The 26,037-nt window shown below is 40.8% G+C and overlaps 2 pseudogenes; both read right to left on the reverse strand.

Moving 5' to 3' along the window:
• Nucleotides 1-1,258: 1,258 nt before the first annotated feature.
• Nucleotides 1,259-3,573, reverse strand: LOC112608549 (annotated as a pseudogene).
• Nucleotides 3,574-22,538: 18,965 nt separating this feature from the next.
• On the reverse strand, nucleotides 22,539-23,612 carry LOC112608550 (annotated as a pseudogene).
• Between the last annotated feature and the right edge of the window lie 2,425 nt (nucleotides 23,613-26,037).

The raw sequence follows: 26,037 nt of genomic DNA on the forward strand, positions 1-26,037 counted from the left end.
TGTTCACATTTTAACAAATTTGAAGAAACCACAAGAAACTTATTTATGGGATCATCTTGCTGATAAGAACTTTCTAGAAATGTAGAATAACCATGAACAATGTATAAATCTAGTATCTATGTGCTCCACAGCCCTAGAACCCACTAACTGATTTAAAGAACTCAATATGTCCAACATGGATCATTTTTACCTGTCGTGATTGTTAATGAATGTCTGCTAATGACAGACAACCTGCACCTTCTAGGGGGTCATTTACTTTTTTAGCAAAGAAGTGACATCATTTAGCAGTAATAAGAGCACCTTCAAGAAGACTTAAAAAATACAATACCCAATTAGAAAAGCCATATTTTAAACATTTGTACAAGAATAAGCTGCTGAAACTTAGTAATTGAAATCTGTACAGCAATTTACAATAGAGCTAGAAGGGATTTTATCATTATCCTGCATAGAACTGGTCTGCATTTGGTTACATACTGTCACCTGTTTTGATGAACAACGCCTGGTAACAAAAGAAATGTACCTGTTATCAATTCTAATGTGTTGAAAACACTGGCAATATTACAATTTAGTGAATTCAACTGATTTCAAAACAAGTAGCTCATTTTGTCAAAGGCGTAAAGAATTTAGAAATAATAGCTCTCCCTTTAATATAACAAGTGAAAGAAAATGGACATGTGATTTCGAGGTACAACTTGGTAAAAGTCAGAATAGGCAAATGACAAAGCCTAACTTTGTCCAAAGAGAACTCTTACATTCGATTACTATAAAACCCAACTGTCACTCTCATTCAGTTCTTACTTTGACTTCAGCAGATTAACTGCCAAATGCTGAAGAATGTATCCAGGCACTGTAGTTCATGTGTTAGAAATGAAAAACTAATATGAAAAACTACCTTTCATATTAGAACTCTGGTAACAACCAAATGTATTTAAGTATTATAAACATTATTTACGGTGTTCCTTCAAATAAAAGAACAAAAATGTTTTTCTTCTGTCTTAACATGGTATTCCTGTTTCTTTATAACACGCGGTCATCCTTCACTGCTCAAAGTTATAGTCAGAAGTGTGCATTTATTCATTGTCCATGATCCACTCTCAAAGAAATGACACTATGAGGAACTTCAGTTCACAAACAGTTCTTAACCATGTCCTGTGTAAAAAAAAAAGAAAACAAACACACAAAAAACACTCAAATGTTCTCAAACTTAAGTGTGCATCTGGAAGCAATCCAAAGACATCATGCCGGTCTTGGAGGAAAGTCAGTAAGTAATTATGCTTGAAGAAAGCAGTGTAGGAGATGCTGTCAGCCCAGCCATGTTGTAGGTTTCCTGAAGAATTTGATGTACTTTTGTGGGGGGAGGTATGGGTCATTTGCCAGCTGGTGCACATCAAATCAATCTTCTTTTCCATATGCTAAGCAGCGTCTTATAAAGGCCTAGGGTTCACTGCTTGCAATTGGTTTTACATGGAACTGGACTTCTGTGGCTTTTAATATTGTATTTTCTTGAAGAATGTCTTGTTGAGATTGATTGTGACCAAATGGCTTTCTACCACAAAGATGCTGAAAGAAGATGACTCTAATTGACCACACATTAACCTTGTTGGAAATCTTTGGTGCCACTTTTCCAACTATGTAACACTCAGGAGGTAGATTAGTTCCATCTATACCATAGCTATCATCATCTGTAATCTTGGACAGACAAAAATCAGTGATTTTGATTTCACCACATGCTGTTCTATCTACCAAAAGGATGTTTCCTGGCTTAAGGTCATAATGTGTAATGGGGGATTGATCTTATTGGGATATCTTAGTGCATTTACAATCTGCATTACAATAGACTCAGCTTCTTTCTCTGACATTGGCTTGTGTTGCTTCAGATAGAAATCCAAGTCATTGCCTTCACAGTATTCTAACACCGTACAAAGTGTATCTGTATCCAAGGAGAAATAATCATAGAGTTTAACTATTCTGGGGTGATTCAGTTCTTTGTGTATTCTATACTGCAGGCATACTTGTAGTAGTTTTCTTTTTTCTCATCTCTCCAGCCTTTATTAAGCTGATGTAGCTTCACAGCAGTATATCTTTGTTCATAAAGGTCAAAAGCCTTATACACTTTGCTAAAGCCACCTCTACCAAGCAGATGAAGTAATAAATATCTTTCGTTTAACATTGGGTGATCTTTGAATTGTGAATTATCTTCATTGTTTATTCTGCTCAGCTCATGTCATGTCAACATTCAAGTTCTGCTTGGATTTCTGTCTCTTCCTTTCTGAGATGTCCTAGTCTAAGTTTGAAAATGTCTTCCTGTTCATGATATTCTGCCAAAGTCAACAGTTGTAGTAAATTTGGTCTAACAAAGGGATCATTTTCTGCTGCACTGACTGCTTTGTTTTTCCTTTGTTTTGGTTCAGTATTGGTAGAGGGTGTCTGAGAATTATTAGCTGTGGGAGGTTTGCGTTTGGCTAAAATTTTCCTTTGCCTTTCAATATCTTCCCTTTGCTAATTCACCCATTCTTGTTGCTTCACAAGATTCTGAAATGCAAAACCGTCTGTCCATTATTCAGTAAATGAAACGCCATGTCTAACTGTTGTAAAGTGCCTGAGATGTAATCAATCTTGCAAACTCTTCTCTCTGTTTGACAGTTTTTCTTGTGTACTCTTTTCAAAAGAAGTTTCTTGCTCATTTATATACACTTATTTAATCATTCTTTGTATTTTTCAAGTAATTTTTGTTGTTCATCTATTTGCCATCTGAGATCACGGTTAGCCCTGAGCAAATAATCTATATATCCTTCCTTCTTTTCCAGCTCCTGGATTTTATTACTTTCTAATGCTGCTAATTTCAGGATCGTTAGAACAGTCTGAATAATTTTAAAGGGTAACTGCTTTGATTGTACAATAGGGTGGTCCCCAAATGCTAATGCAGTAGGAGAAGGGCCATTTGGTCAAAGAGATGAGGAAGGAGTGGAATGTGAATGTGAATTTTGAGGAGAACTGATTGCAGGAGGTATGCCTCTTACTGGACTTGAGCCATTTTCACCCTGGTATTCAAAATAGTCACTAATTTTGTGGCCACATCCCCCCAGTACTTTTTCCCTGACAATTTTCATTCTGGGTTTCTGCTTTTCTATATTTTCCCCTAGATGATTCTGATTGTTTCTTCTCTGGTTTCTCAAGGGAACCCACTGCAGATAAAGTCCGGTCACTTGCACAGTCCTTTCAGCTGCCTGCCAGTCATTTCTCTGATTCTTTGTCACTTAAAGATCCTAAGCTTCTAAAACTGTGATAAGAGCTTTCATTATTTGTTGAGGCTTTAGCTCCAACACTGCAATTGCTGGTACTCCCTGTGTTCCCACTTACAACCCAGTAAATCTAGCTTCCAATAACTCTTGCCTTCTTGGATTCAGACTATGAAGCTCATCCATTGCATCTTCCCTGGGCCTCCTGGATGGTGGTGTGTGATTTATCAGGGACCTGGCCGCTGCTTGCCACTGAGCCTGGGGTTGGAGATGTGGAGCACTGGTACCAAGATGGTGGCTCCTGCAAACTTCCACTGCTACTTTGGACACCCATCATGCTACTTTCTGGGAACATGACTCCCACTCTGCGATGGCAGCAGTGACAATGGCACTGGCACCTGCCTCCATCATGGGGGGTCCAGGCTGAGGGTGAGTGAGAGAGTAAGGGCAGGGAGGGGAGAGTCAAGGGGATGGGAGAGGAAACCAAGAAGAGGGGAAGTGGGGAGGAAAGAGGTGAGGGAAGGAGAGCAGATGGGGAAGAGGGAAAGGGGGAGAAGTGAGGGAGTGGGTGGGTGCACCAGAGAAGAGGCTGAGGGAAGGAGCCCAGTGGTGGAGGTGTGGTGGGGGCGCCTGCCAGGGCTGGGGTCTGAGTGTGGGCCTATTGCTGTTTTTGATTTAAAGTCTTTTTTATCTAGTAGAAATTTAGCTACACCTACTTGCTTTTGGTTTCCAATTGCATGGACTATCTTTTCCCACTCTTTTACTTTCAGTCTATGTGTATCTTTATGGGTAAAGTGAGTTTCTTGTTAGCAGCATATAGTTGGATCTTGATTTTATTTTATTAATTATGCCAATCTTTATCTTTTAAGTGGAACATTTAATTTGTTTACATTCAAGGTTATTATTGATATGTGAGGCTTTGTTTCTGTCATATTATTAATTTTTACAAATTGTTTTATTAATTTTTTCTTTTTTTTCTCTTTTTGTCTTTATGGTTTGAACAAATTATGTCATGTTGCCATTTGATTCCTTTCTCCTCCTCCTTTGTGTGATTGTTTTTATAAGAATTGTTAGTTTTATTTTTCCATGTGTTTTCATCATAATGAATACTGACCTTTCATTTCCATGTTTAAGACTCCTCTGAACATTTCCTGCATAGCCAGTCTAGAGGTGACAAATTTACTCAGCATTTGCTTGTCTGAGAATGACTTCATTTCTCCTTCATTTATGAAGCTTTTTCTGGTAGAATATAAAATTCTTGGCTGACAGTTTTTTTTTTCTTTCTAGTGTTTTGCAAATGCCATCCCATTCTCTTCTGACCTATAAGGTTTCTGCTGAAAAGTCTGCTGTTAATCTGATGAGATTTCCTTTATAGGTGACTAGCTGCTTTTCTCTTGCTAATTTTAAAATTCTTTCATTCACTTTGACTCTAGACATTCTGAATAATACATGTCATGTTGGTCTTTTTGCAATGTTCTTTCCTGGGGATAGCTGGACCTCCTATAACTGGATGTGTGACTCTCTTGCTAGGCTTGGGAAATTTTCATCAGTTATTTCCTCAAATAGATTTTCTAAACTTTTTGATCTCTCTTCCCCCTTGGAATACCAATAATTCAAAGGTTTGGTCATCTTATGTAGTCCCAGGTGTCTAGAAGTCTTTGCTCATTCTTTCTTTTTTTTTTTTTTTTTTTTTTTTTGAGATGGAGTCTAGCTCTGTGGCCCGGGCTGGAGTGCAGTGGCGCGATCTCGGCTCACTGCAAGCTCCGCCTCCCGGATTCACACCATTCTCTTGCCTTAGCCTCTCGAGTAGCTGGGACTACAGGTGCCCGCCACCGTACCTGGCTAATTTTTTGTATTTTTTAGTAGAGATGGGGTTTTACTGTCTTAGCCAGGATGGTCTCAATCTCCTGACCTCATGATCCGCCCACCTCAGCCTCCCAAACTACTGGGATTACAGGCATGAGCCACTGCGCCTGGCTGCTCATTCTTTCTTATTCTTTTTCTTTACTTTTGTCTAACTGTATTACTTCAAAAAGACTGATCTTCTATTTCTGAGATTCTTCTTTCTGCTTTCTAGTCTATTATTGAAGTTTTCAAATGTATGTTTTATTTCCTGCAATTTTTTTTTTGAGACAATATTGCTCTAAATTGCCCAGGCTGTAGTGCAGTGGTGCAATCATAGCTCACTGCAGCCTTGAACTCTTGGGCTCAAGTGATCTCCAGCCTCAGCCTCCCAAGTAACTGGGACTACAGGCATGCACCAGTATGCCTGGATTATTTTTGCATATTTTTTTGTAGGGAGGGGATCTTGTTATGTTGCCCAGGCTGGACTTGACCTCCTGACCTCAAGTGATCCTCCTACCTTCGCCTCCCCAAATGCTAGAATTCTAGGCATGAGCCACTGTACTCAACAGTGAATGAATTTTTCATTCCAGAATTTCTGCTTTTTTTCCCCTAAATATATCTATCTCCTTGGTTTTAGTCATATCCTAAGTTGATTTTTGGACTTCTTTGTATTAGTTTTTAGATTTCTCTTGCATCTCATTGAGCTCCTTTAAAAATCAATATTTTGAATCTTTTACTTGGCATTTTGAGGAATTTTTTGATTGGGATCTGTTGCAGGACAGTTGAGGTCCTTTGGTGGTGTTATATTTCCCCACTTTTTCATGTTTTCTGTGTCCTTCTTTTGATATCTGAGCATCTGGTGAAGCAGTTGCTGGTTCCAACTTTTTTTTTTGAAATTGCTTTGGTAGGCCGGGCGCGGTGGCTCAAGCCTGTAATCCCAGCACTTTGGGAGGCCGAGGCGGGTGGATCACGAGGTCAGGAGATCGAGACCATCCTGGCTAACATGGTGAAACCCCGTCTCTACTAAAAATACAAAAAACTAGCCGGGCGTGGTGGCGGGCGCCTGTAGTCCCAGCTACTCAGAGGCTGAGGCGGGAGAATGGCGTGAACCCGGGAGGTGGAGCTTGCAGTGAGCCGAGATCGTGCCACCGCACTCCAGCCTGGGTGACAGAGCGAGACTCCATCTCAAAAAAAAAAAAAAAAGAAAAAAAGAAATTGCTTTGGTAAGGGAATTTCTTTCTTGAAGATGTGTGTGTGTTGTTGCTTGAGTAGGATACTTTGGCTAGGATTATGGGTGCCTGCAATAGTGTGATCTTTGCATGAGCTCTTTAGTAGTACACAGAGTCAGTGGTATCTGTGATTTCCTCAGTGGCTTAGGGTACAGTTATTAGTTGAGGTTGTGGCAAGATTTTGTTGGGGACTTGGACACTGACTGATCCAGTCTCCAGGTCCCTGTGGTGGCAGCAGTGGGGTTAATGTGCCTGTTTTTAAGCCCAGAGCAACTTACAGTGACTTTGGTGTTAAAGGGTCCTGGAGGGCTGGTTCTTGGGCCTCCAAGTGGCTTGACTAGAAGCTAGTAGTGGGATTGGTAGGCCAGGTGTGTGTGTGGGGGGTTCTCATATCCTGTGGCAGCTGGTGTCATGTGGGTGATGGCAGTATCAGTGGTGGAGCAAACCCCAGGGACCTGGGTGGTCCATATTGGTGTTCTTGATAGCTGTGATGAGTTGGGCAGGCTAGTCCCCAGTCTGAGAGCCACTGTAGCAGGGTGGTGGGTATTACCCTTAGTGTGCTTAGGATAGCTTTGTCTCCCCTGTCTCTCTCCCAGCTGAGTGGCAGCTGCAGCTGTATTGCCTAATGAACTTGGGCCAAATATGGGGCACGGCTCAGTGTTAAACTCTTGAAATGAAGCTAGCTTTCAGTTTGTGACCAGAGAGGGCAGGACCACCTAAGGCAAGCAGTATGGGCAGGAAAATATGGGGAGTGTGGTCTGCTCAAGTCTTAGTCTCACAGCAGCCTGTAGCAGGGCAGTGAGTATTATCCTAGGTATGTGTAGGACAACTTGGTTTCCTTGTCCCTTTTTGACTGGCTGCTGGCTGCAGCCGTGGCAACTCAAACTTGGCCCAAGGGTGAGGCAAATCCCAGGATTAAACTCTTAAAATGGTGTCAGTTGTGGGCTTATTACCAGAGAGTGTGGATCCCCTCTCAGGTGGGCACCATGGGCAGGAAGCTGTGGGGAATGTGGTCTGCTCATATCTCAATCTCAACAGCATTCTACAGCACAGTGGTAGGGATCCTTCTTGGGGTGCATGGGAGCACCCAGTCTCTCCTATCTCTCTTTGAAGCAGCACAGTGGCAGCAGCTAAGTATGTAGATCGCCAGTATCTAGGCTCTCTAAATGGCACCTGGCTGAGGCTGGTCTAGGCTCGGATGCCTGTGAAATTCCGTGTGGGTTCCCTTTCTGGAGTGACATCTCTGTGCAATCTTTAGGCAGCTCTGTATGTCAGGTCCAAGGTCTGGAGGGTTAAAGGTTTCTCCCAAAGTCAAGAGAAACCTGGGGGTTTCTCTCTTACTGTTTCCCCATATCCAGGAGCCTCTTTCAGCTCTTTCAGTCCCTGGCTAGGCAAGGTGTCCTGAACCCTCTCTGTACTTATTTTTGGTGCTTCTTGTACTTTCTCTGGTGAATTCTAGCATTCTCTTCTATACAGTCTGTTTGAAATGTACCTACTTTCTATTCTGTTCCTCTCCATGGAGGAGGAACATACTACCTGCATGTAATCAGCCTTCTTAATCCCTTTCTTGTCTAAATTGTTCTGTTTTCAATTAAATTCATACTCTGGATGAAGCAACTTTAGTTCATCTTCTTAGGATGTTCAAATCCAGGTCTTCCCCCTTATCACATTAGGTATTATGAAAGGAACAGGTAAGAGAGTGACAGCATCAATAACAATATTGACTAAATGCTTACTATGAACCAGGCACTGGTCTAAGCATTTTATACACATAAAACATTTGATCTTCACAGTAATTCTTGTATATTGAAGCCATTTTATGCATAAAAAACAATGTAACATTTCTGTTACATTAGGATTAGAGACAAGTGTATTCTTGGGGCAAACAGGAAATGGGTTAAACAATACTGTATTGCTCACAGAAAATGGTCTGAGAGAATAGATTTTAGGTACTTTTTAGTACACTAGAAAAACTAACTATGTAAGATGATGGATATGTTCATTTGCTTGACTATAATAATAATTTCACCATGTATATGTATATCAAAACATCATGTTGTACACCTTCAATATATACGATACAAAATCTCAAGAAAATTTTTGTGAAACTGATTAACTGTTGTTAAATTTTCTCTAGAAAAGAAATTGTTTAAGAATGATCAAGAAAAAAATTAAAAATAACAGTGATGGAGAACTTGCCCTAAACAATTTTAAAATAGGCTCTTAAGTTGTAGCAATTAAAAAGACATAGGAACAAATGTACATATTGCTATAGTTTGAATGTGTCCCACAAAGTTTATTTGTTAAAAACCTAATCCCCAGTGCAACAGTATTGAGAAGTGGGAACTTTGAGAGGTGATTGAGTCATGAGGGCTCTGTCTTCATGAATGGTTCAATGCTGTTATCTCAGGAGTCAGTTAGTTATTGCAGGAGTGGGTTTCTGATAAAAGGATGAGTACAATCCCTTCCTTGCTCTCTTTCTCATGCTTTTGCCCTTCCACCTCATACCATGAGATGACACAGCAAGAGGACCCTCACCAGATGCAGGCCCCTTGACTTCCAGTCTCCAGAATGGTAATAAATAAATTTCTTTTCTTTATAAACTACCCAGTCATGGGTATACTGTTATAGCAACATAAAGCAGAATAAGACACGTATGGGGGGGTGGAGCAAGATGGCCGAATAGGAACAGCTTCAGTGTCCAACTCCCAGCAGGGGCGGCACAGAAGACCGGTGATTTCGGCATTTTCAACTGAGGTACTGGGCTTATCTCACTAGGGAGTGCTGGTCAATCAGTGCTGGTCAGCTGCTGCAGCCCAACCAGCGAGAGCTGAAGCAGGGTGAGGCATCGCCTCACCTGGGAAGCGCAAGGGGGAAGGGAATCCCTTTTCCTAGCCAGGGGAACTGAGACACACAACACCTGGAAAATCGAGTAACTCCCACCCCAATACTGTGCTTTAAGCAAACGGGCACAACAGGAGAGTATATCCCACACCTGGCCGGGAGGGTCCCACACCCACGGAGCCTCCCTCATTGCTAGCACAGCAGTCTGCCATCTAACCGCAAGGCAGCAGCGAGGCTGGGGGAGGGGCGCCCGCCATTGCTGAGGCTTAAGTAGGTAAACAAAGCTGCTGGGAAGCTGGAACTGGGTGGAGCTCACAGCAGCTCAAGGAAACCTGCCTGTCTCTGTAGACTCCACCTCTGGGGACAGGGCACAGATAAACAACAACAAAAGCAGCAGAAACCTCTGCAGACGCAAATAACTCTGTCTGACAGCTTTGAAGAGAGCAGTGGATCTCCCAACACAGAGGTTGAGATCTGAGAAGGGACAGACTGCCGGCTCAAGTGGGTCCCTGACCCCTGAGTAGCCTAACTGGGAGACATCCCCCACTAGGGGCAGTCTGACACCCCACACTTCACAGGGTGGAGTACACCCCTGAGAGGAAGCTTCCAAAGCAAGAATCAGACAGGTACACTCGCTGTTCAGCAATATTCTATCTTCTGCAGCCTCTGCTGCTGACACCCAGGCAAACAGGGTCTGGAGTGGACCTCAAGCAATCTCCAACAGACCTACAGCTGAGGGTCCTGACTGTTAGAAGGAAAACTATCAAACAGGAAGGACACCTACACCAAAACCCCATCAGTACGTCACCATCATCAAAGACCAGAGGCAGATAAAACCACAAAGATGGGGAAAAAGCAGGGCAGAAAAGCTGGAAATTCAAAAAATAAGAGCGCATCTCCCCCGGCAAAGGAGCGCAGCTCATCACCAGCAACGGATCAAAGCTTGACGGAGAATGACTTTGACAAGATGAGAGAAGAAGGCTTCAGTCCACTGAACTCTAGCCTGGGTGACAGAGCGAGACTCCATCTCAAAAAAAAAGAAAAAAAAAAAAAAATGGAAAAGGAAAAAAAAAAAAGAAAAAGAAAAAAAATTACCATAGTCTAGATGGCTTAAACATTTACTTTTCACAGTTTGGGAGGCTGGGAAGTCCAAGATCAAGTTGCTAGCAGATCCAGTGTCTGTGGAGAGCTTGTTTCTTGATTTTCATAGGGCTGTCTTCTCCTTGTAGTCTTGCATGGCAGAAAGCAGGGGGAGGAAACAAACTCTTCTTATAAGGGCATTAATCACATCAGGAGGCCCTCAACCCTCATGACTTAAATTACCTGTCAAATATCCATCTCAAATATGATCACATTGGGGATTAAGTGACTTCTGGGAGGACATAAACATTTAACCCATAGCAAGATCTATAGAGAACAGATAGAGAAAGAAAGAGATCAGGAGCAAATGGCTGATCGCTTTCTCCTCCTCCTTACTCTGTGGCTGATAATTACAGGAACCACAGATAAAGACTATGAATCAAGTTCAGGCCATCTTCTGATTAAGGATTACGAGTGGCTAAACCACATCTAGGTAACGAGATAGTTATCTCACGTAGCTTGTAGCTGATGAATAACCTTTAAGTCAAGACGTTTCTTTCCACATCATTTACAATGGAAGCAAGAAACTCACTTAAGGAACACTGACTTGAATGTAAACAGTTATTGGGAAAATAAACATGGGGGATGAGAGAGTGAGGGGGACAGAGTAAACTTGTGTGAGAAAATTCTCTCCCAAGCTTTCCTACTCTCTGGCTGATAATCCATATCCTGAGATCAGGGGAATGTATTTCTGGAGTAGACTAGGGTAAAGGAAGATCACACTTTAGAGTATAAATACAGATAATCTACATTTAGGGTAAACATGAATAAGCTCTCTTATTTAATGTCCAGTGACAACTATTTCCCAGAGATCAGGTATTTTCACTTTCTCACCAGGCACTCTCTAGGTTGATTTCTTACCTAGAAAGGATATTAATATCTTGCCTTATGTATTCATTTCTCTCATTTCTGCTCCATGAAATAATTAGTCAGAAAGAAGACAAATCTGTGCCAAGAAACTGCATACAAAAAGGTATCTAATTGTAAAAACTCTCCCAATGCTTCTTGATTCTGAATGCTCCCTTCCCTGGATTCTTACTCTCATTCACAAGTTGTAGATACTTATAGCCCCTGTTTTCCTCGTGGGAGTATCTTCTGAGACTGTGCCATTAGGTCTCTGGTGTTTGGTAGGGAAGACAGTAAGAAAACAACCATTCATTAACTTTGTGCAGAATTGTCTCCAGGGATCCAGAGAAATGGCACGTTTTCTCTGTTCACCCCAGCAAGTGGCCCCACATTCTCCTCTTGGAACCTTCAGAGGTAGTGCAAGATCTGCCTAGCTTGATGTGGGTATCTCAGATGGACAATAATTTTCTTTTCCCAGCTCTTCCAAGCTCTCTGAGGGCTTGCCTGGAAGATATCCCAAGTCGCACTGAGGACAGAGTAGCTGGCATTGATACCTGGGTCCAATTCCCCCCTTGAACCTATAAAATATCAATTTGGCCTCCTCCTTAGTGCCTCCATTTTTTAAAGGACAACTACCCCAAGTGTACCCCAACATCATTGGTGCCTTCTTTCCCAACCCTCCCAGGATTAGATACAGATTCTATTAGGCAGTCTCCAAGTCTGCTGCTTATATATCTGATTCCCTTTCTTTGCTATCCCTACTAGGGAAAGCCACCAGCTTCAGATCTTTTACTCTTCTTGATTCATGTAAGCACACAGAATCCATATTTCAGAGTCCCTAAATGCCCTGCCTTTTACACATTGTCCATTCTTGTCACTTATTGATTTCTGATTACATCTTACATTTCAAGAAACTCACTTTTTTCTTTCTTTTTCTTTTTTCTACTCTCCTAACTGTATTAAGGTATTGTTAACTTGAAAGATTATACATTTGGAAAAGGAGGGAGACTTTAATTTTTATGAGTTTACAGCTTGCAAGGTGGCTATACAGAGGCCGGGAAGCATACCTCCAGCCAAAACCAGAGATAGGCACTTTGAAGGAGAAGGAGCTGAGATAGGAGCTTTATGCTGAATAGGTTAGCTAAACACATATTCAACAGGTTACAGAAAGAGCTATGAATATTCAGGAAGACAGTCCTGACATATGCGTATTGAACCAACATGCATGTAATATATGACTCATGTTCACTTTGGGATGGAGACTTAACATTTAAATGTATTACAATTAGGGCCTATACATCAAAAGATCTTTTCAGGAAAAGAAAGCACATAAGTGCACAGTCTGTGTAAACCGGACAGAACCAGTTCATGATCAGTGATCTTTTTATTAGGAGAAATTTACTAAAGTCAGTCTCTTGTCCAATCAAAGCTGTAGTTATGGCTGGTGGAACAAGGGCTGGGGTTCAATTATTCAGCATCTGGTGGAGCTGAAAATTGTTTTCATATTGCTTATCTTGAGGCCAAGTTTGGGTTAGCTGCTAGAGAAAGAGAAAAGCCTTGTGGCAGTTAGAACACAGTTTATTCTTTAAGTGAAGGAAGGTGTGACTTAACCCTTTCCTGGCATGGCTGTAGGTCCCATTTATAATTTGGTATCCTATTGCCACAAAGAGTCTGTTCTGTTCATCTTACGATGTCTATTTTAACAATAATGCTGATCAGTTGTTGTGTCTACATCATAAAAGAGAGGGTATATAGTGAAGCCTGTCTAACCTACCATCCTGACATGGCCAGGAACTCAGTTTTAAGGTTGTTCTGGAGTCCCGTTGGCTACCTAGGCATTCATTTAGTTGGTGGGATAGGGGATGGTTAGGATTTTATTTTAAGTTTACATTATAATTGGCAAATAAAAATTGTATACACTCAAGGTATACAATTGATGATTTGATATATGCATGCATTGTGAAATGATTACCACAGTCAAATTAATTAACACATCCATCACCACACATAGTGTGTGTGTATTTGGTGAAAACACTTGTGATCTACTGTCTCAGTAAATTTTAAGTAAAGAATATGATAATGATATTATTAATTATATTAGGCATGCTTTACTTCAGATCCCTAGAGTTTATTCATTTTATAACTGAAAGTTCATAACCTTTGACCAATCTCTTCCCCTTTCCTCCATCCTAGTCCCTGGCAATCACCACTGTGCTCTCTGCTTTTATAAATTCAACTTTTTAAGATTTTACAGATAAGTGAGATTATAAGGTATTTGTCTCTTGTATCTGGTTTATTGCACTTAGCATAATGTCTTACAAGTTCATCCACGTTGTTGCAAATGTCAGGATTTCCTTCTTTTCTGTGGTTGAATAATATTACACACACACACACACACACACACACACGGAATATGCCAAATTTCCTTCTCTCTCTCTCTGCTTGCTTTCTTCTCTTCCTTCCTTCCTTCCTTCCTTCCTTCCTTCCTTCCTTCCTTCCTTCCTTCCTTCCTTTCTTTCTTTCTTTTCTTTCTTTTCTTTCTTTCTTTCTTTCATTCGTTTCTTTCTTTCTTTCTCTTTCTTTCTTTCTTTCTTTCTTTCTTTCTTTCTTTCTTTCTTTCTTTCTTTCTTTCTTTCTTTCTCTCTCTCTCTCTTTCTTTCTTTCTTTCTTTCTTTCTTTCTTTCTTTCTTTCTTTCTTTCTTTCTTTCTTTCTTTCTTTCTTCCTTTCCCTTCCCCTCCCTTCCCCTCCCTTCCCCTCCTTTCCCTTCCCCTCCCTTCCCCTCCCCTCCCCTCCCCTCTCTTCCCCTCCCCTCCCCTCCCCTCCCCTNGAGGAAAGGAGTCAGAGACAGGGCAGGTAGATGACTTTTTCTTTCCTCCCCTCCCCTCCCCTCCCCTCCCCTTCCTTTTTTCTCCCCCTGTTGCCCAGCCTGGAGTGCAGTGGTGCAATCATGACTCACTGCAGCCTTGAACTCCTGGGCTCAAGCAATCCTCCCACCTCAACCTCTCAAGTAGCTAGACCTACAGTCATGTGCTACCACATCTAACTAATTAAAAAAAACAAACAAACCTTTTTTTAATAGAGATGGTATCTTGCTATGTGGCCCAGGCTACTTACAAACTCCTGGCCTCAAGTAATCCTCTGGCCTTGGCTTCCTAAAGTTGGGGGATTACCTGTGTGATTCAACGTGCCTAGCCACCACATTTTCATTATCCATTCATCTGTTGATAGGTACTTAGGTTGATTCTATATCTTGGCTACTGTGAATAATATTGCAATGGACATGGGGTGCAGATATCTCTTTGAGAGACTGATTTAAATTCTTCTGGATATAAACCCAGAAATGAGATTGCTGAATTCTATGGTTGTTATATTGCAGGGGCTTCATTGTCTGGGGAAATACCCGATGTTTGTTGTCTCACACTAAGGAGAACAAAGACATGGACGCACAAACACGTGGAGTGGAAAGTTCAATAGGCATAAGAAAGAAGAGAGAGAGAGAAAGAGAGCTTCCTCATGCAGAGGAAGGGGGCGTCCAAGTGGATTTCCAGGTTTGGGGCAAGATGTGGTTGATTTTATAGAGGTGCTTGAGGAGTCAGTATTTGATTTACATAGGGCTCAGGGGATTTATTTGACCAGATGTGCCATTTACATAGCCTGTGAAAAAATAGGCTGTCCCACTTAAATCTTTATTATGCAAATGGAGCCTTTACCTGACCAGCACCATGACACCCATACACGTGGCAACACGGAAAAGGGAAGAAGGAATTGCCATGTTGGATATACCTGGCGTCTGGCATAGCTGCTGGCATTTACCTATGCAAGCTTCCAGCTTGCTTATCTATGCTTGCAACTTGATTTTTCAGGCTGCTTTTTATTAGAAAAGAAATGATTTCGGGGCTGTTTTTTATTAAAGGAAAATTCCCACTGAGAATTCTTTCACCCTCACTAACTGCCTAAATAATTTATTTTTAACCTGTGTATCAATTGTAAGATACAATGAATTTCTCTGAGTTTCTCTTCAAAGATTTAGCCTGCTAACTTCCTTGTCCTTTGTTTTCAAACTCAACTTTCTTGTTCCTCCTTGCCCCTAGTTACTGCCTACCCACATCCCCTCAGCTCTAATCAATAACTCACATCTGTTCCCTTAGTTACCTGAATCCTTTATTCTTTGAAACTGCACATCTCACATGCTTTATCACTGTACCTCACGTTCCCCTTCCCTTCCATATTTAGAAAAATATTTGGAAGTAGCTAGTTGGGTCAGCTCAGATTGTGCGGCCTGACCCCAGCCCATGGGGGAGTGACACAGAGGTAAGTACTACTGTCAGAAATAAAAACTCGCTGCTCTCCTTTGTTCCCTGTGCTGTTGCCATCTTGATTGGCACAAGTGGCACCCTTCTGCAGGAGTGTATTGCCTTGCTGAGACAACTTTTGCCTGAGCGCTGGTTTCGCTTTGCAGCAATGAGCATTTTTTCCTAGAGCATTTTTTTTTTTTTTTTGAGACGGAGTCTTGCTCTGTCGCCCAGGCTGGGGTGCAGTGGCCGGATCTCAGCTCACTGCAAGCTCCGCCTCCCGGGTTTACGCCATTCTCCTGCCTCAGCCTCCCGAGTAGCTGGGACTACAGGCGCCCGCCACCTCGCCGGGCTAGTTTTTTGTATTTTTTAGTAGAACGGGGTTTCACCGTGTTAGCCAGGATGGTCTCGATCTCCTGACCTCGTGATCCGCCCGTCTCGGCCTCCCAAAGTGCTGGGATTACAGGCTTGAGCCACCGCGCCCGGCCTTCCTAGAGCATTTTTATATCCAACACAATAATTTCAGTTTTTTGGCCAGGTGCAGTGGCTCATGCCTGTAATTTCAGCACTTTGGGAGGCCGAGGCGGGTGGATCATGAGGTCAGGAGTTAGAGACCAGCCTGGCCAATATGGTGAAACCCTGCCTCTACTAAAAGTACAAAAATTAGCCGGGTGTGGTGGCGGGTACCTGTAGTCCCAGCTACTTGGGAGGCTGAGGCAGAAGAATTGCTTGAACCGGTGAGGCAGATGATGCAGTGAGCTGAGACTGCACCACTGCACTCCAGCCTGGGTGACAGAGTGAGACTCTGTCTCAAAACAAACAAACAAACAACAATAATAATAATAATTTCAGTTTTTTGAGGAGCCCCCATACTGTTGTCTATAAAGGCCGTGTTAATTTACATTCTCACAAACAGTGTGTAACTGTTCCCTTTTCTTTACATCTTTGCAATAGTTATCTTTACACTTTTTGCTAACAGCCATTCTAACAGGTGTGAGGTAATATCTCATTACGGTTTTAATTTACGTTTCTCTGATAATTAGTAATGTTGGGCATTTTAAAATATATCTGTTGGCCATTTGTATGTCTTCTTTTGAGAAATGTCTATTCACCTTAAAACCAAATTATTTGCCTTCATACTATTGAACTGTTTGAGTTCCTTATATATTTTGGATATTAATATTAACTGCTTATCAGATATATCATTTGCAAACATTTTCTCTCATTCTGTGGGTTGTCTCTTCACTTTGCTGATTGTATCCTTTCCTGTGTGGAAACTTTTTAACTTGATGTGATCCCATTTGTCCACGTTTGCTTTGGTTGCCTGTGCTTGTGGGATATTGCTCAAGAAATTTTTGCTCAGAGCAATGTCCTGGACATTTTCCCCAATATTTTCTTGAGGTCTTAGATTTAACTCTTTAATCCACTTTGATTTGATGTTTGTATATGGTGAGAAATAGGGGTCTAGTATCATTGTTCTGTGTCTTCAATTGGTAATTCTTTTGTTGTTGTTGTTGTTGTAGTATGTTTTGATTCCTTACTTTTTTCATTTTTTGCATTTACTATATGTTTCTATTTTGTGGTTACCATGAAGCTTACTTAAAACATTCTGTACTTATAACAAACTATATTAAGCCGATAACAACTTAAGTTTAATGCCACAAAAAAACTACACTTCGATGCTCCTGTCACTTCTATTTTATATTTCAGATGTCACAATTTACATCTTTTTAAATTGTGTATCCTTTAACAAATTATTGTAGCTGTTATTATTTTTAATAGTTTTGTCTTTAAACATTTATAGTAAAGTTATGACTGGTTTACACAAACATTACAGAATTAGACTATTCTGAATTTGACAATGTACTTACTTTTACCTGTGAGTTTTATATTTTCATGTTTTTATGTTACTATTTAGTATCATTTTTTTCCAGCTTGAAGAGCTCTTCTTAGCATTTCCTTTGGCAGCTCTGGGGATGATTAACTCCATTAGCTTTTACCTTTCTGGGAAAGTATTTATATCTTCTTCATTCTAAAATATAGCTTTGCTGGTCATGATATTCTTAGTTGACAGTTTTTTTTCTCACTTTGAGTATGTCATCCCACTCTCTCTTGGCCTGCACATTTTCTGCTGAGAAGTGTGCTGCTAACCTTATGGGAAATCAGTAAAATGTGATATGCTTCTTTTTCCTTGCTGCTTTTAGGATCCTCTCTTTGTTGGTTTGTTTTATAATTTGATTTCGTGTCTTGTGGTAGTCTTATTTGGATTGAATCTAATTAAAGAACTTGGATTCCCATGCACTTGCATATTTATATCTTTTCCCAGATTTGGAAGTTTTAAGCTATTATTCTTTATATAACCTTTCTATCCCTTTTTCTTTCTCTACACGTTATTTAAATTCTATAATGCTGAGGAAAGTTATCATTATGTTGTCCTATAAATCCCATACACTTCCTTCATTTCTTTTCATTTTTTCCTCCTTTGAGTGTATATTTTCAAATAACCTGTTTTCAATTTTAGAGGTTTTTATTGTTTGATTAATTCTGCCATTGACACTATTTCATTTTTATTCCATTCACTGTATTCTCCATTGTGTTTTTATTTCATTCATGTATTCTTCAGTTCTAGAATATCTTATTGATTTTTTAGGATTTCAATCTGTAGCTTTTTCATTTTTTATTTATTGTTTTCCTGATTTTGTAAAAAAATTTTTTCTTTGTCTTCTTTTGAGCTTTGCTGAGATTCCTTAAAAACAAATATTTTGAATTCTTTGGCCATTCAGAAATTTGTACGTTTGGGGTCAGCTACTGGGAAATTATTATATTCTTTTTGTGATGATATGTTTCCCTTGTTTTTCATGTTTCTTGTGGCCTTCTGTTAATGCTTGAATTTGCTTGCAAACCAGACTATACACTCAAAGTTTTCAAGGCTGTGAAATAATCCCCTCTGTCAGTCTGATTTCTGGGATGGTTTTGGTGGGGAAGGATCTTCTTTTATGGGAACATGCAAGGGTGCTGGCTATGCAGGGTGCAGCAATTCTGACTCTGCTGAGGGTGCAGCAGCATAGTCTCTGTACAGCTATGTCAGCTGCAGTCAGTGTTGGTAAAGTTCACAGGGCAATGATCAATGATGTGAGTGCCTGCAGCAGCAGTGAGGGCTTTTGATATATTTGGTGTTTATGGCTGCTAAAAGTTCTCCTGAGATCTTTTTATTCCACTTGGGAAACCATGACCAAAGGGATGTCTCTTGCCACTGGGTTTGACTCATGGGCCTGCTCACACTGGCAGCAATACCGGTGCCTGATGAGCCACACCTGTAGAGTAGCCAGTGAGCCAAGGCTTAGAGCACTGGCATGTGTGGGAAGACCATGGCTCCGAGGTTCAGGGCAGCAAACGCACTGGTGCCCAGGGTGCAGGTACCCCTGCTGTTGTGTTGGTAATGATGTACAAGGCATGGGTGCTTATGAAGCAGGCAGGGAGCCATGGACCTGTGCAGAGCTATAGTAGCTCCAGGCTCCAGGTCATGCACTAGTTCTCTATGGTGGCTGGGCTGATATCTGGTATGTGAAGACATGCATACAGACCTTAATTCTGGGGTGCAGAGTGTAAACTAACTTGCTATGGTGGTGGCTCTGATATCTGAGGCATGGGTACATGTAGCACAGCCACAGAGCCAAGGTCTGGAATGCAGGCACTCATGGAGAAGCTGTAGTTTAGTGGTCAGGAACATATGTCAGGTTGAGAAGAGTGGTGGCTCTGGTTCTGGAGTGGCACAACGTTGGCTACTTCTTGAGGGTGTGTATGTGTGAAGCCAAGTCTTCCTATCTGGGGTTCCCTGGCAGGAATGGCTTTTGGTTACCTTAGTGTCAAAATGCCAAAGTTTTCTGCAGAGCAGGTCACTGGGACTGCGGTGTCTCCCATGATGTGCCTGATACCAGTGACCTTGGCTTTTCTCTTTGTATCTAGCCATTTCTAGGTGTTTCAGATACACTGGTCTCACAAGTCATCCTGATGTGCGTACATTCCTCTTCTTTTTATTCTTCTTCTTGCAACTGTGTTGCTGCAGATTCTTAAATGAGCCCTTGAGCACTCTCTGGGTTATTTTGGTTTGTGGATTGCTGTCTATATGTGTTTTTTTGGGTGGTGGGGTGGGGAGAAAAAGGCTGGCATCTCCTATTCTGCCATATTAATTATGTCATAGCTGGGAAAGTCTTTTAACCCCTCTGAAACTTGGCTACCTTATCTGTAAAGTGGCCATGATTATAGTGTTACTATCAGATGATAATATTATATCATAGTATTATTCTGGTAATTAAAACATGTCTTAATTCTGGCACATAAAAACTCTCAACAATATAGCTATCATTGAGGGATTTTCTGCCCCTTGAGTTCTAAGTAAATGTGACTCAATGTTCCCATTTCACAACACACAGAAGTTCAACTTATTATGGATAATTTTGCACAGTTTTAGGAAGTTTATGTCATTGTGGTCATCTGTGCCTCTGGGTTTCCGTTTTTAAGAATGAAAATAAAGTTCACCTCACTGACCTAGACTTGTTTTTTTTTTTAAAGAAAATAGTAAGTTGAAGAAATTTGTCTTTATGGACACATAGGTACCTTTAGGGAGGTAGGATAGAGGATAAGAGCCAAAAATATAATTTTCAGAACATGTTTAAGTTCTCAGATTAGATGTTAAGAGTTGTTTGATATTCAACAAGTTATTTGTACTTTCCGATTCTTATTTATCACATCTGCTATATGGACATAATAAATTTGTACTTTCACCAAAAACTTAGTAGAAAGTTAGTATGGTAATGTATGTAAAGTGCTGCATTTGAGTGCCTTTTACAGCTCAATGCTTGGTGGCTTTATTACATAGGGTAAGGATCAGCAGCATCCCTCTGCTGAACGTTCAGGTAAGATTGAATTCAGGAATCTATCAATTGCCTGGTTGGTGGAAGTTTAAGTTCTTTGCCAGTGTTTCTGCAAATCCCAGAGGCTTGTAATCTTTTATGACCAATGCTTGCAAGCTTTTAATTCTGTTATTCTCCACATTGACCCATATGTGCAACTGAGTCCTTCTCCAGTTACTTACATAAGGCAGTCCCTGTGTGGTGTATGGTTTACTAAGGATGTTTGGAGTATGTTTGGCTGTTTATTTTGGGGGGAGTTTATACTTGCATGAAGGGCACATTTGTAACTGTTATACATATCCGCTGACCAACGTGTCTCTGGGAAGTTTCCGTGTTTACTTTAGCACTATGTAATCTCCAATTCACTCTAGCTGATTGACTCTTCTCTCCCATAAGTCCTCATTAGAGGGTACTGGAGAGGGTATTGGAGAGAAGCTTCTTATCTTCTGTGCGATTCTCATGACCGTGGCCTTCTTTTTTGAACTTAATGTGGAAGGGCATCAAAATGACATGTTCATGAATCTTGTGTTTTCCCCTGAATAGCCTTTCAGAGCCTGAATTACCTTCCAACTCTGTGGGGTCCAACCATGCTTTAATTTTTATTCTTCTCTGAGATCTGGCTGTGCAGCTGAGATTTATGTCTTCTTTTTACCTTGTGAATTCTTACAGCAAATCCCTGTGCCAATGTTGAATTTTACCTGAGCCCCGTGCTCCTGGAAAACAGTGGCAGTTCAAGAAATCCCTCCACTCTTTTGTGTTCTGGAAAAGAAAGCACTTTGACCTACCCTCAATCTGAGTTGGCATATAACCCCTCCTTAATGACCCCGCTGGAACGTCAACTAATAAAATACCTTCTTTGACCAACTCTTCAGTCCTGCTACTGTTACTAGCTCATCCCACTTCTGCACATCTGTTTCTTTCTAGCCTCATTCTTGTTCACTTCTCTTTATGAAAGAAAATTCCTTTTCTGTCTGACATTTGACACTTTTGTTGGTCTCACAATTGAGACATTCTCCCTAGTGCAATAGTTCCCTTGCATTATTGCTATAGACCATTTCCCCCCTTTTGCAGTAATATCTCTCCTTACCTAAGACCAGATTGGATTTTTATTTGACACTTGTTACTTAAAAGTATGTGTGTTTCTCTGTACCTTGCAAACCTAAAACAATCTAATTAACAGGAAATTGCCCTCCAAATACTTGTATTGCCTGTGTTATTTTGTTTCCTTAGACCCTGCTGATCTTTGGCCTTCACATTGTTGACTTAAATCATGTAGCACATTATCTTTGTTTTTAAGTCCAGTAGGCTGGTGCATGGTGTATCAGAAGTAAAAATTTGTTGAAAGAGCAAATGAATTCACAAATCTCTGAGTTGCAAGATAATTCACGGACTAGCAGTGACTAATATTTCTCAGAACTCACAAATGAGCAAAAGTGTTTCTTTCCTACACAATTGGTTTTTCTGGTTAGAAGACTGTCTTAAGTCTGTTAAGGAAGAGAACTGACCCAGGAGTTGGAGGCATCTGCTACTAAGGTTACTGGAACTTAACACATACTACCTGGGAAAACAGTGCAGTTGAGTTTGGGTCAAATGAAATTAATGAGAGACTTAAGGTACAGTCAGCTTTGCCAGGTGGGAAGCAGGAAGAATACTGAGATGCCATACTCTTAGGAACCTGACCTGACACTGATTCACTAAGAGTTATCTAATGGGATGATTTTATTTGTTGAGACTATGACAACAATAGAAGCCAGGCTTTAATCTTTGAGGAAATGCAGAAGAAGGAGTCACAGTTCTGACATTTATAATGGGAGAGAGAGACCTCGTTACTGAGGAGCCCCTGGGCTAATATGATGAAGCCACACACACACACACACACACACACACACACACACAGTGGCTCAAAGACATTCAAGCAGCTTTACATTACTATACAAGAAAACCCAGCTGCATGAATAGGGATACTCAGGAGATTACAGTGATCTAACTTAGTTTGTAGGCATTATATTGAGGAGTAGCTTCAACACGTGCAATAAACATTCTTATATAAGGAATGAAAGGTCCTATCCTTTCATCATTGAAGGTCCTATCCTTTCAGAATCTAATAATCATTTCAGAATCACATACCCATTAATAACCTATAGTCCAGGGCAAGAGATCTGTGGTATTTTCCTAAGATTTCAGGTCTTTTATTGACATTTCATCCCGTGCATCAACTTTGCCAAACCCTGCTTCATGTCTTTGTCCCTCAGACAAATGGATAAATGGATAAATGGATTTAGCACTGTAGTCAGTATGGTGTAGATAATTGTTGCTATTAGATCCTTGACAGTATAGTTGGACAGGGGCTGAAAATACACATAGCTAATGCTTCCATAAAACAGGGTCACCACTGTGAGATGAGAGCCACAGGTAGAAAATGCTTTCAGCTTTCCAGCAACTGAAGGAATCTTTAGAACAGTCATGAGGATTCTTAAATAAGAGATGATGATACATGAAAAGGGGGTCATTATGACAGCCAAGCCTTCTGTCATTACAATGATTTCTTTGACAAAATGGGAGGAACAGGACAATTTTAGCACTGGTTGGTCATTGCAGAAAAAGTGCTGGATGACACTGGAGGCACTGAAGATGAGTTGATTAGTCAGAAGAATGCGCAGGAGGGAGTGAAAATGTGGAATGCAGAAGGAGGGAACCAGAAGCAGGACACAGCGTCTGTGACTCACAATGGTGATGTAGTGGCCATGTAGCGGTCAACAGCCATGGCTCTAGCAGGTAACTGTCTGTGTTTCCAAAGGCTATGAAAAAGTACATCTGGGTCAGACACTCACCATAAGATATGATCTTTGTCTCTGACGAGAAGTTCACCGGCATCTTAGGGATAATGACTGTCACATAGCAAACGTCAACAAAAGACAGGACACTTAGAAAGAAATACATGGGTGTCTGGAGACGAGTGTCTGACTGGATGGCCAGGATGATGAGCAAGTTTCCTATCACTGTGACAAGGTAGATGGGGAGAAACACAGCAAAGAGAGGCTTCTGATCCTAGGTCAAGAGGAGAGTCCAAGAAGGATGAATTCAGGGGGTCTTGTTAGTTTATTTCTTCCCATAGTTGTGGGTTCACCTAAAGATAAACTAACACCGTATCAGATTCTTCCAACATCTGATACAATCTGTACAAAATTTTTCCTTTTGTTCTTCTTATCAGCAATTACAAAATTTAAAATGTTATAATTACCTGGATTGTGGTTTCTTTCCATTAATGTAGGGTATTTAGAAATTAATATATATTTTAATCTCCTTTCAGTCGCCTGCTCTAAAGAAAAAAATTACAGGGAAACAGAAATGGGAAAGGGAGAAAAGAAGAGATATAGGGCAAGAGGAAGAAATGAGTGAAAGAGAATTCTCAGAAGGAGAGGAGGGGAATCCTGGAGAAATTATTCTCTTCTTTTTCTATATATATTTATTGTATTCAGGGTTTTCAGTAGTTAATATGTGGTAGGATAAAAAGTTTCATCTCTCACTTAATTTCCAGCTGATGGAATAATGATTTCCCTTAGCGAATATTTCTCTCTGCATCAATTATTCTGGAGGCTGGCAATCATGTAAAAAGACATCGAAATACGAGATTACCCAACAGTTACTCTGTTTCCCTCATTTTTTAGTGAAACCTTATTTGAGTGAAAGGATAGGTACGAAGAGGCAAAAGATAGACAGAAATAACAGGATAGTAAAAACATTTCTTTCTTTCTTTCTTTTTTTTTTTTCTTGAGAAAGGTCTTGCTCTGTTGCCCAGGCTAGAGTGCAGTGGCACAATCTCAGCTCTGCAACCTCTGCCTCCCGGATGCAAGCGATTCTCCCGCCTTAGCCTCCTGAGTAGCTGGGATTACAGGCTTGTGCTACCACGCCTGGCTAATTTTTGTATTTTTAGTAGAGACGGGGTTTCACCATGTTGGCCAGGTTGGTCACAAACTCCTGACCTCAAGTGATCCGCCCACCTCGGCCTCCCAAGGTGCTGGGATTACAGACATGAACCACTGTGCCCAGCCAACATTTCTTTTAATGTAACATAAATCTCTTTTTTTGTTACCCAGCCCCTAAATGCTAAAATTGTCATTGTTAGTGCATGCTTGTCTGTGTTGGTGTAATTCTTTTCCCAATTCTAGTCTCAGTTATATATATGCTTCCCCAAAAAACCACACAGAGAAGGCACCTGATTTTAGACAAACTTTCAGCCATCATGAAGCTGAAGATTTTCCTCTCTGCCTTCTCTGGGCCTCCCACATGCTGAGGAGATTGAAGACACTCATAGACCCCACCTTCTGTCAAGGGAGCATCCTTTGAGATCATCAAGAAGTCCCTGGAGTTCAGGTGGAGAAGACAGCAGAAAACAAGCCAAGAATTATTACAGTTTTGGAGTTTCTTCCCCAAGGAGTCTGGGGAGTGTCAGTGCCTTCTCTTTCTCTCAGAAATCACCCTCCTGACCTAACTTCTTTTGGTGGAAAAGACTCCACCTGTGTGAGGCTGGCTCACATGACAGTGATGCAGAGTGATGGGTTCTCTCAAACTTCCCGAGCCCTGTCCTCACAGCCGTACTGCTTACATTGAAAGACAGCATATGGGGTTGGAGAACGTTTTCTCAGAATTCATTGATCATCAAGCTAAAACAACTAGAACATCTTATGCCACCAGTTGCTTTCCTGTCTCCCTGCGTTAGAAGCAGCCCCTTGCTAGACACTGTTCTTAGAACTTTGAAATATAATAAGTAATAGGGTTAAGACTTTAGATTCCAGGATGTGAATCTTTACTCTTCTGTCTAAAGCATCCTCAAGTCTACTTATGTATGGCCCTTGCTTCTCACCCAGGAAAGCCACCAGGGCACATATATATATATATATATATATATGTATTTTTTGTTAGCTATTAATTTTATTACAGTTGTAACATACAAACATTAAACAAATCAGATTGATATTTTTATTGTTAAAGCAACTTTCAAAAAAAATGGTTGGCCACTCTAGTTTATTGTGTGGATCTCTTTCAAAGTAAGAAAGTAATCCTCACCGGAACCATTCTAGAACTCAGATTGTCATGTATTTGAAATGGCTCTTGCTCTCATTACTTGAAATTTAAGGTGATGTTTGTTTTCCTCCTAGAGACAGATGGCTGTAAGCAGGTGGAAGTGATGGGGGAGGGATTCTGATAGATGACTGAATGGATGAGAAGGATACGGCTTCTACTCTCTTATTTCTTCTCTTTTTTCTTTCATTGTGGTAAGAAAACTTAACATGAGATCTACCCTGTTTACAAACTTTTAGGGCACAGTATCTTTAATAATAGGAGAAATGTTGCATAGCAGATTTCTAGGACTTATTCATCTTGTATAACTGAAAATATATTCTCCTTGAACATCAATTCTCCATTCCTCCCTCCCTCCAGCCATTACGGGCATATATTTTATATTTTATGGCAATCCGTATTTCTGGTCATTTGGGACATCTCACTTTGCGTGTAAGATGTAATTCTCAAATTAGGACTTAAACTTCCCCATATCCCTGTACAACCACCATCCAAGGATATCTGATTCCTTCTCACTCATTGCCCCTCACCCATTTAGACTATTGTGTCTTTGCTTATCCTTTCCTTCATCTATTAAACCTAACCTGCAAGGCTCGAATTCAGCCT

The sequence above is a fragment of the Theropithecus gelada genome, chromosome 15, assembly GCF_003255815.1.
Source record: "Theropithecus gelada isolate Dixy chromosome 15, Tgel_1.0, whole genome shotgun sequence".
Taxonomy (NCBI): Eukaryota; Metazoa; Chordata; class Mammalia; order Primates; family Cercopithecidae; genus Theropithecus; species Theropithecus gelada.